At 45.1% G+C, this 13,276-nt stretch overlaps 1 pseudogene; it reads left to right on the forward strand.

Annotated features, from left to right (window-relative positions):
• The first annotated feature begins 1,389 nt into the window (after positions 1-1,389).
• Positions 1,390-13,276, forward strand: part of LOC115457871 — a 41,142-nt pseudogene continuing 29,255 nt past the window's right edge.

Here is a 13,276-nt window from a genome sequence, read left to right on the forward strand (position 1 = left end):
TTCTTGAGTCTGCCCCCCTTCAATCTCATATCATGTCCTCTAGTTCTGCTGCCTTCCCATCTCCGGAAAAGGTTCGTTTGCGGATTAATACCTTTCAAATATTTGAACGTCTGTACCATATCACCCCTGTTTCTCCTTTCCTCCAGGGTATACATGTTCAGGTCAGCAAGTCTCTCCTCATACGTCTTGTAACGCAAATCCCATACCATCCTCGTAGCTTTTCTTTACACCGCTTCAATTCTTTTTACATCCTTAGCAAGATAAGGCCTCCAAAACTGAACACAATACTCCAGGTGGGGCCTCACCACGACTTATACAGGGGCATTAAAACCTCTTTTCTTCTGCTGGTCACACCTCTCTCTATACAGCCTAGCAACCTTCTAGCTACGGCCACCGCCTTGTCACACTTTCATCGCCTTCAGATCCTCAGATACTATCACCTCAAGATACCTCTCCCCGTACATATCAGACTCTCACCACCTAACACATACGTCTCCCGTGGATTTCTACTCCCTAAGTGCATCACTTTGCATTTCTTCGCATTGAATTTTAATTGCCAAACCTTAGACCATTCTTCTAGCTTCTACAGATCCTTTTTCATGTTTTCCACTCCCTCCCTGGTGTCCACTCTCTTGCAAATCTTAGTATCGTCCGCAAAAAGGCAAACTTTACCTTCTAACCCTTCGGCAATGTCACTCACAAATATATTGAACAGAATCGGGCCCAGCACCGATCCCTGAGGCACTCCACTACTCACCTTTCCCTCCTTGATGTTCTGTATTTTTATACTTTAGATATATAGACCCCTGGCTGATTTAGGGAACATTTCAACTATTTTAAATTGGCTCGGCTGCCTTTGTTTTATGGATCTCCACTTTCCTTTGTTATTTTTATGTCAAATATGGAACATTTTCAGTAACCAGCAGTACCTTTTGTATGCACACTTTCATTCTGATAATTTGGGACCTCGTTGGTTAGTAACTATTTTTGCACGTTCTGATGAGAAGACGTGATGTCTAGATCTCAACAACGTTGTCAGAGCGTCGGAGTTACCAACTGGTCTGAAAGGGTATTCACACATTACTGATTTCTCCTTCCTTCACCTGAGAACTCTTCTAAAGTTCTGGCCGCTGTTCTGTTCTGCTTGCGATTAACATACACTACGTTATAAATGTCCACACACTTGTACATTTTTCACATTTGCTATCTAAAAGTTTGTTTCACTTAGAACAAGCAATAGGTCATGCAAGATGACCCATGTAACCAGTGGTGTGCTGGTAAATGTTTAACAACAGGTTCTCTCCCCGGTCCACGTCTGCTCCCAGTCCCATAAAAAGTACCATACTCTCTGAATTCTCTCCCTGTCAGCTTCACTCCTAGTGCTACACATGCCTTCCAGTAGTGACACTGCTTAGAATGTTTCTTCCTGGTAGATCCGCCCAGCGACAGGGCACATAAAAATCTTCCCAGCAGGGGGACTGAAGCCACAGGTCTGCTAAGGAGGGAAGAGGATCAAGGATGTTTCTTAAAGCAAACTGTACAGAGTCCGATTTCTCCTTCTAATGGTCCTTGCTTGTGGCTTCCTGGGATTCTACAGACACCTGCCAAAGACCGCCCAGCTGTGCAAACCGTAAGATCAGATTTTAAACTCAAATTCTCCTTTTCTGCTTGCTTTTCAATCCCCACATACTTGTCAATCAGGTCTCAAAAATTTAAAAAAAAAAAAAAAAAGAGGAAAAAGATTTAAGCATTCATGGCTGGATCTGTAATTTTTTTCACAATCATATCCAAGTCAAAGGGTCAATCTAGATATTACTACTATTATTATTATTTTTAATTATCATTTGCGCAGTGCTAATAGATTTGGGGATGGTGTAAGTTTTTGGTTCGAATCCGGAGGATCCCGACGTATCCGTTTTTTTACCTCTTGCCATAGATTTGCTGTGCTCTTTACAGACAGTCTCTGCTTATTTAAAGTTACAATCTACTAAGACAGACAGACAGACACAGGGCCTTGAGGTAGTGGGGCCGAGGCCCAAGTACATGAATTGAGGCCTACTGTGGAGAGGGGGAGGATGGACAGCAGCCATGTGGGGACTGAGCAGGTTTTAAGTTTTAAAAGCTGCCTCAGGGAGATGTATTTTCAGGCTAGGTCGAACTTGGCGAGAAAGGGTTCGTAGTACGTGCTGCAAGATCTTGTATATATATATATATATATATACAGTGGTGGAAATAAGTATTTGATCCCTTGCTGATTTTGTAAGTTTGCCCACTGACAAAGACATGAGCAGCCCATAATTGAAGGGTAGGTTATTGGTAACAGTGAGAGATAGCACATCACAAATTAAATCCGGAAAATCACATTGTGGAAAGTATATGAATTTATTTGCATTCTGCAGAGGGAAATAAGTATTTGATCCCCCACCAACCAGTAAGAGATCTGGCCCCTACAGACCAGGTAGATGCTCCAAATCAACTCGTTACCTGCATGACAGACAGCTGTCGGCAATGGTCACCTGTATGAAAGACACCTGTCACAGACTCAGTGAATCAGTCAGACTCTAACCTCTACAAAATGGCCAAGAGCAAGGAGCTGTCTAAGGATGTCAGGGACAAGATCATACACCTGCACAAGGCTGGAATGGGCTACAAAACCATCAGTAAGACGCTGGGCGAGAAGGAGACAACTGTTGGTGCCATAGTAAGAAAATGGAAGAAGTACAAAATGACTGTCAATCGACAAAGATCTGGGGCTCCACGCAAAATCTCACCTCGTGGGGTATCCTTGATCATGAGGAAGGTTAGAAATCAGCCTACAACTACAAGGGGGGAACTTGTCAATGATCTCAAGGCAGCTGGGACCACTGTCACCACGAAAACCATTGGTAACACATTACGACATAACGGATTGCAATCCTGCAGTGCCCGCAAGGTCCCCCTGCTCCAGAAGGCACATGTGACGGCCCGTCTGAAGTTTGCCAGTGAACACCTGGATGATGCCGAGAGTGATTGGGAGAAGGTGCTGTGGTCAGATGAGACAAAAATTGAGCTCTTTGGCATGAACTCAACTCGCCGTGTTTGGAGGAAGAGAAATGCTGCCTATGACCCAAAGAAACACCGTCCCCACTGTCAAGCATGGAGGTGGAAATGTTATGTTTTGGGGTGTTTCTCTGCTAAGGGCACAGGACTACTTCACCGCATCAATGGGAGAATGGATGGGGCCATGTACCGTACAATTCTGAGTGACAACCTCCTTCCCTCCGCCAGGGCCTTAAAAATGGGTCGTGGCTGGGTCTTCCAGCACGACAATGACCCAAAACATACAGCCAAGGCAACAAAGGAGTGGCTCAGGAAGAAGCACATTAGGGTCATGGAGTGGCCTAGCCAGTCACCAGACCTTAATCCCATTGAAAACTTATGGAGGGAGCTGAAGCTGCGAGTTGCCAAGCGACAGCCCAGAACTCTTAATGATTTAGAGATGATCTGCAAAGAGGAGTGGACCAAAATTCCTCCTGACATGTGTGCAAACCTCATCATCAACTACAGAAGACGTCTGACCGCTGTGCTTGCCAACAAGGGTTTGCCACCAAGTATTAGGTCTTGTTTGCCAGAGGGATTAAATACTTATTTCCCTCTGCAGAATGCAAATAAATTCATATACTTTCCACAATGTGATTTTCCGGATTTAATTTGTGATGTGCTATCTCTCACTGTTACCAATAACCTACCCTTCAATTATGGGCTGCTCATGTCTTTGTCAGTGGGCAAACTTACAAAATCAGCAAGGGATCAAATACTTATTTCCACCACTGTATATATATATATATATATCCTAACAAAAACACTCACCAATAAATTTTGAATAAACAGTGCAGAAAGGCAATATCAACCTTAGGGGAGGCAAAAACCTCAGTTGTATATGTACACAACTAATGAGCTACTTATTCCATCAAAGGCATTAAAAAAAAACCTCCAGCCGCTGGCCAACATTAGGCTTTCTATTTACAAAGAAATTGGAATATTTTTAAAGCATTTTTAGCCCATATTTTAAAATTTTGTTATATTTATTTGGCTGCATTTGTACCCCACATTTTCCCACCTCTTTGTAGGCTCAATGTGGCTTACATTATATTGCAAAAGGTAAAATTATGAACAGAGTAAGAGGTTTGTTCTAATTTAACATAATACTGTGTAAGAAAAAAGGCAGATAGGTTTGAGGAATGATTTACATAATAAAAAACAGTAAAATATAATGACCAATAATGATAATATGACTAATACAATCAATTCAGAGGGATCAGTAAGTGGTTGGTTTAGATTTAGAATGAATCATCGTTAAGGAGGATTCTTATTGTAAGTCTCTTCGAACAAGTGCGTTTTTCAATAATTTCCTTAAGGCTCGTCCAACAGGATGTGACAACTCTCAAGTAGGAGTTCATAAATTCCAATTATTTTGTTTAAAAAGTAGAACTTACCTTTCTTAATGTATCATGATACACTTCAAACGGGTGCTTCAGACATCAATCGGGTTTATAACTTCTAGTAAAAAGGCCCGTTTCAGTAACAAATGAAACGGGCGCTAGCCAGGTTTTCCTCGTAGTGTGTATGCTAGAGTGAGTGTGTGTGTGAGAGAGAGAGAGAGAGAGAGAGAGACTGTGCGATTGTGAGAGAGAGATTGAGTGCTTGTGTATCTGTGAGTGAGTGTGTGTGTTTCAGAATGAGTGTGTGCGAGTGCGTATGTTGGAATAGTGAGTGAGAGAGACAGAGTTTTCCGAGAGCTACAGTGTGTTTGACAGAGTGAGAGTCTGGTTTTCCCGTCCCACCACCCCATCCTACTTTTGCCTTTTGTTGGCCCCCCCTCCGTTTCATCCCTCTTTTCCCCCCTCTCCTGCCTTCCTCCTCCCCCTCTGTCCCTTCCCCACCTGTAGTGAGTTGAGTGAGTGAGTGAGTGTGAGCCCCTCCCCTCTCGCAGGGCTCCCACCCCCCCACCTCTCTGGTTTGAGGAACCCCTCCCCACCTGCTTTTCCCTCTGTTAAGCGTTTCTGTCTTCCTTCCCTAATGTCATCCTCCTCCATGCCAGCAATTCTGTTTTCCTTCCATGATTTCCTCCTTCTCCGTGCCAGCATACCCTCCCAGCCTGAGTTGACACTGTTGCGTGAGGTTAGGTTTTTTGTTTTGATGTCGGTTACAGAGGTGGCTCTGGGTCTCGGTGCAAGTTCTGTATGTGTGACGCTCTCTGTACCGCCCTGCCGTCGACGTCATCGTTTACCGAGGGGGCTCGGGGATCTCCGTCCAAGTTGTGTATGTGCAACGCTGTTTGTACCCCGCCCCGCCGTCGACGTAATCGCGTGGTGACATGAGGGCGGAGCTACACGTCCCTCACCGGGTTTGTAATATTTTTTGGCATCGCTGCTACTCCTTGTTGCTGACTGCAGTTATTTGTTCCTCCCTGACTTATTTTGCCTCCATGGCTGGTTGCTGTTTGTTGGGGGGGGGGGGGGGGTGGGGAGGGGGTTGTGATTGTGCCTGGGAATACCGAAGGGGGCAGCGGGATGTCCCTCGAAGTCGTCAATCGGCTGAAGAAGGAGCAGGTGCAGCGGGCAGCATCCATGAGCTGTAGCGCTTTTTCGTCTGCGTTGGTAGCAGCGTGTAGCGATTGTAGGCAGGTGGAGGAGTAGGGAAACACGCTGTGTTTCCCTACTCCTACCCCTGCCTGTGTCTCTGGTTGCTGGGGGGTTTGCGGGTGGCAGCGGTGTGAAGCTTGTGGGGGGGGGTTGTTGAGGGGCGGCGACTTAGGGGGGTGGGGGCGTTGTGAAGGGTGGATAGTTGTGACGCAATTTAGGCTTTGCTTTTTCAATTCGTTGAGTGTTGCTCCGCCCTTGGACGTCATCACGTTTGACGCGTGGGCGGGGCAGACACTCTGGAGCAAAAAAGCGGTCTCTGCCGCCTCACTTTAGAACGTTGGTAAAGTGAGGCTTCATTAGAATGTTGGTGGTGCGTTTTATATAGAGAGATGATGATTCTGTTCTGCCAACAAGGCCCTTGTTTCACAGCCAAAACGTTTCTCACTTCATCAAGGTATGAAGGACCATCACAGCAAGCCCGGCAGGGACTGTGTAGCGGCCTGGTTTACACCCCTTAAGTAGCGCTAGAAAGTGGCCTCTCCTATCCTCAGCGTGGATCTTTCCGCACGACAAGACCAATTTTAGCGCTGCCAGTAAATGGCTGAATTTCCTATTTCCGCAAGTAAAGTGCTGCGGTAGCCTTGTTGGTCCACTTTTAAAGGCAATACATACAAATAAAACAAAACCTAGAAAGAAAATAAGATTTCTTTTTTTATTGGACTAAATTTAATATATTTTTTGATTAGCTTTCAAAAGTACCCTTCTTCTTCAGATCAGAAATGAGCAAATGTTGACAAATAGATTATAAGTGAAACAGAAAAGCATTCCAATGACAGTCTCACAGAAGAGGGAGGGGTAGGTAGGTAGGTGAGAAATGGGTGGCTGATAAGCGAGTGACAAAGCAGTAGAATTTGTGGTTTATAGTGGGATAGAAAGGCCAGATCTTTATTAAGACCTGTCCGGTGGGTATCAAAACATTTTATAATTTTGACTTCAAAGATTATCAATAGAAATCAAACAAAATAAACATGGAAAAGAAAAATAAGATGATACCTTTTTTATTTGGACATAACTTAATACATTTCTTGATTAGCTTTCGAAGGTTGCCCTTCTTCCTCAGATCGGAAATAAGCAAATGGTTAGTTGATAGTATATATAAGTGAAGCTTCAAAGCATTTCAATGACAGTCTAGCAAGGTGGGGGTGGGTAGTCATTTTAGTCTACTTTAAACAGTGTGTTTTTTATAGCAAAAAAGGTGTCAGTACTCAAATGCCAGGCCACCCTTCAGAGGTGGGGTGATCACTGATGAACCCACCCCACAATAGCCTGGCCCCCTGCAACCAGTCACAGAATCTCTGACAAGGCAGAATTGTGTGTAGAGCCTGAGCTCTTTCATTAAAAGAGAGATACCGAATAGGAGGGGAGAGATTAGCAAGCTCGACTCAAGAGGAGAGAGACCTTGGGGTGTTGGTGTCGGAGGATATGAAGGTGAAGAAACAATGTGACAAGGCGAACCGCCACCCGGGGCGGTTCACCGTTGCCACCCCCCCCCCCCCCGGGTGCAGCACGATGACATCCCCCCCCCTCGGCACATCAACCCCCCCCCCGACCTAGTGCCTACCCTCCGAACTCTGTCCAACCAGCTCCCGCACCCTACCTTTAAAGAAATCTCCAGAACGTGGCGAGGCGCAGCGCCTCGCGCCTGCATGTATAAGAAGTGTGGATCGTCTCATCGGGCCTTCCCTCACTCTGTCTGTCCCGCCCTCTGCTGACGCAACTTCCTATTTCCACAAGGGTGGGACAGACAGAGTGCGGGAAGGCTCAATGAGACGATCCACACTTCTTTTACATGCAGGCCGAGGCGCTGCGCCTCGCCACGGCTTCTGGAGATTTCTTTAAGGTAGGGTGCGGGAGCTGGTTGGACAGAGTTCAGGAGGGTAGGCACTAGGTCGGGGGGGGGGTTGATGTGCCGAGGGGGGGGGGGATGTCATCGTGCTGCACCCGGGGGGGGGGGGTGCAACGGCGAACCGCCCCGGGTGGCAGCCCCCCTTGCTACGCCACTGATAAGGGATGTGGAAAGGCGTTATGTGAAAACAGGTGATGGTAAAGTTGAAATGTAAACAAGAGTCAGGGTCACAGCTTGTCTCCTGGCTTTAACGGCCAGGATGCCCAGATCATCAGATCGGGAAAGATCGTGGGTGCATCCTCCAACGGGATACACCGGAGAGAGACAATCGTAGGTGTAGCCTTTAACGGGATACCCTGGAGAGACAACGGGTGCTGCAAGAGGCAGCACAGCTGGAGAACAGGCTACTTCAAGGGCACAACCTGTGAGGGTGAAAGAAGCTGTGTACCCATACTTACAGTATATAATGTTAACAGTTATGATGTTAAGTAAGGGTATATCTGTGTGTGAAGATGAGAAATGTAAATTTTGATGTACCTGGCTGCGGCCCAATAAACTCCAAATTATATCAAAAACAGGCTCCAGTGTATTAATGGTCAAGTATGTCTGAGGCTCCAGTGGCGTTGCCACAGGTGGGCCATGGCCCACCCATTTAGGGCTCAGGCCCACCCAACAGTAGCCCACGTTTAGCGGTAGCTGGTGGGGATCCCAAGCTCCGCCAGCTGAAGACATCCCCCTGAAAATAATTAAAACGCTGCTCTCCACGATACTGGCGCCTGTGCATGCTCAGTTTTCAGCGCATGCCTACTGCAGACTGCCAAGGTGGAAAGAAGCGTTTTCCCGCCAGCTGAGATATTTTTCGGGTGGTGGCGGGGAGAACACTTGGTGGCCACCCACTTCTTGCCTAGGCCCACCCAAAATCTGTTGTCTGGCTACGCCCCTGGTCTGAGCATGTGCCGAGTGCCATATATAGAATAACGCTGAGCGCCTCTCCACGCAACCAAATGTAGTCACAGCCATTTACGCCATAATTTACTTGGCGTAAATCCTGACACCTAAATTAGGCACAGACCCCCGGATTCTCTATAGCGAGCCTAGAGATCCATGCTGAAATCTGCACGGATTCTATAACAACGCGCGTAACTTTTTAACAAGCTAATGAGCGCTGATAACAGCGCATAACAAGCAATAATGAGCACTAATTGGCAGTAATTAGAATTTACGCACACAACTTGGTAAGCCAGTGGCGTAGCAAGGGCAGGGGGGGGGCGGTCCGCCCCAGGTGTCAATGGGTGGGGGGGTGCTCCGCTCCGTCCATCCACACCCCACCCTGGCATGGAACCGCCCCCCCCCGACGCAGTCTCCACCTGCCAACCAGGCTCCAGCTCCGTCCACCCCCAGCGTGGCACCACCTCCCCCCCTGACGCAGTCCCCACCTGCCAACCAGGTTCCAGCTCCGTCCACCCCAGCGTGATGCCTCGCATCTGCAGCGCTGCTGTAAAAAGAAGAAAATCGCCTCCTCGTCGGCCCTTCCCTCACTGTGTCCCGCCCTCTGACATAACTTCCTATTTCCTCGAGGGTGGGACACAGAGGGAAGGGCTGCTGACGAGGCGATTTTCTTCTTTTTACAGCAGCGCTGCAGATGCGAGGCGCCACGGGGGTGGACGGAGCTGGAACCTGGTTGGCAGGTGGGGACTATGTGGGGGGGAGTGCGTAGTGGCGATCCACCCTGGGTGTCAGGCAACCACAGAACGCCACTGCGTTAAGCGCATTCTGTAACGCACTGCGCCTAAATTGTAATGCGCGCAGGCAAAACGGGGCAAAGTTATGGGTGGGGAATTGGGCATTTTGTGGGCATTCTAAAATTTACACGCCTAGTTATAGAATATGGCCCAGTGTTTAAATCTACGTGCTGGGATTTACTCCACATTTTCGTTGGTGTAAATGGATGCACATAGATTTAGGTGCTGAAATATCAATGGAAGGCTCCAGAGGAAACTGGAGAGTCATGGCTAGGAGGTAGTGTTCTATTGTGGATTAAAACTGGTTAAAAGATAAAAAACAGAGAGTAGGTTAATGGTCCGTATTCTCAATGTAGAAGGGTAGTTCGTGGGATTCCCCAGGCTCTGTGCTTAGACCGCTGCTTTTTAACATATTTATAAATGACCTAGAGTGGGAGTAACTAGTGACACAAATTTATTCAAAGTTGTTAAATCACGGAAGGATTTGTGAAAAATTACAGGAGACCTTACGAGACTGGGCTGCTAAATGGCAGATGACGTTTATGTGAGCAAGTGCAAGGTGGATGCATGTGGGAAAGAGGACCTGAATTATAGCTATGTCATGCAAGGTTCCACGTTCGGAGTCACGGACCAAGAAAGGGATCTAGGTTGTCGTCGTTGATGATACGTTGAAAACCTTCTGGTCAGTGTGCTGCTGCAGCTAAGAAAGCAATAGAATGTTAGGTATTATTAGGAAAAGGAATGGAAAACAAACATGAGGATGTTTTATAATGCCTTATGTATCGCTCCAGGGTGCGACCGGCAGCTGGAAATATTGTGTTCAATTCTGGTTTGCCGCATCTCAAAAAAGATATAGTGGAATTAGAAAAGGTGCAGAGAAGGGCGACGAAATGATAAAGGGGATGGAACGACTTCTCTATGAGGAAAGGCGGCTAGGGCTCTTCAGCTTGGAGAAAAGGCGGCTGAGGGGAGATATGATAGAAGTCTATAAAATAATGAGTAGAGTTGAACGGGTAGATGTGAAGCGTCTGTTCACGCTTTCCAAAAATACTAGGACAAGGGAGCATCTGATGAAGCTACAGTGTAGTAATTTAAAAACAATCGGAGAAATTTTTCATTCATTATTTTAAATTATTTATTATATATTTTTTATTCTTATTTTTTTAACGATTTTGTCATTTAGGGACACGCTGTTGTGCTGGGGTTTTTTTTTGCATTTCCTTTTTCCTTGTCCGGATATGCAATTTGCAAGTAAGTATTACACACTAAATTATATCTTCATTTACGTTTTTTATTAACAATGTTTTGCTATTGATTTTGTCGTTTGGTTATTATTTCAATTACCATGTCTTTCATGCATTGTTTCAATTATTAATTTTTCCATCATTCATTTTTTATTTTTATTATTTTAATTATTATATTATTTTTTTCATATTAGTATTTTTTTCACATTTTTTTTAGTTTATCTAGTGGTACAAACATATTTATATAATTATATTTTCATATATATTTTTCAGTTTTTTTAGTTGTTCTTATTCGTAGAGATACAGACTAGGTATGTGTTCTTTTCTTTTTTATCATTTGATCAATTGACAATTCTAATCCTATATAATAATTCTCACCTCCAACAGGATGTGCCTGGGACCATGCCTGCCGGAAGTGGTCTGCTAGGCAGGCACCCACTGACCTCAGTGACAGACAAATTTGGCAAAGCAAAACAATCTGAGTGCTGGCCATTAGGACACAGGGTTGATAGGAGAGTTTTTTAAAAAGACTGAAGGAACCAAAATTGTTAAATGAGGGGGGGGAAGTTGGGGGGGAGTTCTGAACGACTGAAAGATATGACATTTGGGAAAGGAAAACAATCTGAATGCTGGCCATTAGGACACAGGGTAGATAGGAGAGTTTTTAAAAGACTGAATGGAAACGAAAGTGTTAAACTGGAGAAGGGGAGGGGGGGGGAGTTGTGAATGACTGAGGCCCCAGATGCACTAAACGTTTTTCAATCGTTAAATGAGCCCTCAAGGAAGAATTCCTATCCTTCCATGCACTAAAGCCTATTTTCCGACGACAGCTAGCATCTAACGAAAACTGAATGCAGATGAGCAATTCTTCTACAAATCCCTTGAAATGACATGCCTAACCTTTTCCGATTCTTTTACGCAGGAGAACACCGTGAAATCTAACGAGAGTCTGTACCTCTCGTTAGGGCTGTCTGTCTGCTAGAAGTTTACAAAATCCAATAAAAAAAAACTGGGGGGGGGGGGGCGAAAACGCGTCAGGGGCGTCCTTTATTGTAGATCTTTTATGATTCTTCTCAGTTTTTCCGGCTATCAATTCCTTCCCTTTCGGCACATTTGCTTTCTACAATATTCGATCAAAAACCTTCAGTGTAAATGGACCCTCACTTTGGAATGCACTACCTTTGCACCGTTGCTTAGAACTTAACCTTGAATTATTGCTTAAGGAAAGGCAGTTTCATCAAATAAAGTAAACTATAAATAAATTGAAACTTCCTGTAACACTGTTTACATTGTGGAACTCCCTAACCTCTGAATTGAGAAAAGAAATTTCAAATAGAAAGCTAGTCTGCCTGGTTATTCCAGCAGTTTATTTTTTGTTTAATATTGCAAGTTAAGTCAAGGTTGGGCTGAGCAGCAGGCCTTGTGTAAGAGTCAGTTTTTGTTTAAATAATACTAATGTTAGCCAAGAAATTATTGGTTTGTGCTACGGACCATCCTTTCCTTGTGTACTCAGTGTGTTTTTAATATAGTGCTTTTGTCTTGTTTTTATATGATTTTACAGGTTTTCTGGCTTTTATTGTAAACTGCTTTGATTCTGCTACTGGAAAGGCGGTGTGATAAATACCACTAAATAATAAATATAGAGTTACAAGATGTATAGATACAAAAGAAAAGCAGTCCCTGCTCTATGGAGCTTACAGACCAAGTGACAGCGAGCATGAGAACAGCCAATAAGATGGACAGTAAGTACATAAGTACATAAGTAATGCCATACTGTGGAAAGACCAAGGGTCCATCGAGCCCAGCATCCTGTCCCCGACAGCGTCCAATCCAGGCCAAGGGCACCTGGCAAGCTTCCCAAACGTACAAACATTCTATACATGTTATTCCTGGAAATGTGGATTTTTCCAAGTCCGCGCTTTAGTAGCGGTTTATGGACTTGTCCTTTAGGAATCCGTCCAACCCCTTTTAAACTCTGCTAAGCTAACCGCCTCACCACTTTCTCCGGCAACGAATTCCAGAGTTTAATTACACGTTGGTGAAGAAAAATTGTCTCGATTTGTTTTAAATTTACTACACTGTAGTTTCATCGCATGCCCCCTAGTCCTAGTATTTTTTGGAAAGCGTGAACAGACGCTTCACATCCACCTGTTCCACTCCACTCATTATTTTATATACCTCTATCATGTCTCCCCTCAGCCGTCTCTTCTCCAAGCTGTATAGCCCTAGCCTCCTTAGTCTTTCTTCATAGGGAAGTCGTCCCATCCCCGCTATCATTTTAGTCGCCCTTCGCTGCACCTTTTCAGTTCTACTATATCTTTCTTGAGATGCGGCGACCAGAATTGAACACAATACTCAAGGTGCGGTCGCACCATGGAGCGATACAATGGCATTATAACATCCTCCACACCTGTTTTCCATACCTTTCCTAATAATACCCAACATTTCTATTCGCTTTCTTAGCGCAGCAGCACATGAGCAGAAGGTTTCAGTGTGTTATCGACGACGACACCCAGATCCCTTTCTTGGTCCGTAACTCCTAACGTGGAACCTTGCATGACGTAAGGAGAAAAAAAAATGAATCATGGATCCCAGAGTTATTTGGAATGTTAGGCCTTTCCAGGTTATTCAAGAGTGTGATATATCACTCATGGGAGGACCATAGTATAATAAATAGTAGTTAAATTGAAAATAATTCCATTGGGACAGGAAAGTAGAGACTTAACATGCAGGGAAGGAAGGCCACCGAGAGACAGAACC

This window comes from Microcaecilia unicolor, chromosome 14, assembly GCF_901765095.1.
Source record: "Microcaecilia unicolor chromosome 14, aMicUni1.1, whole genome shotgun sequence".
In the NCBI taxonomy this organism is placed as follows: domain Eukaryota; kingdom Metazoa; phylum Chordata; class Amphibia; order Gymnophiona; family Siphonopidae; genus Microcaecilia; species Microcaecilia unicolor.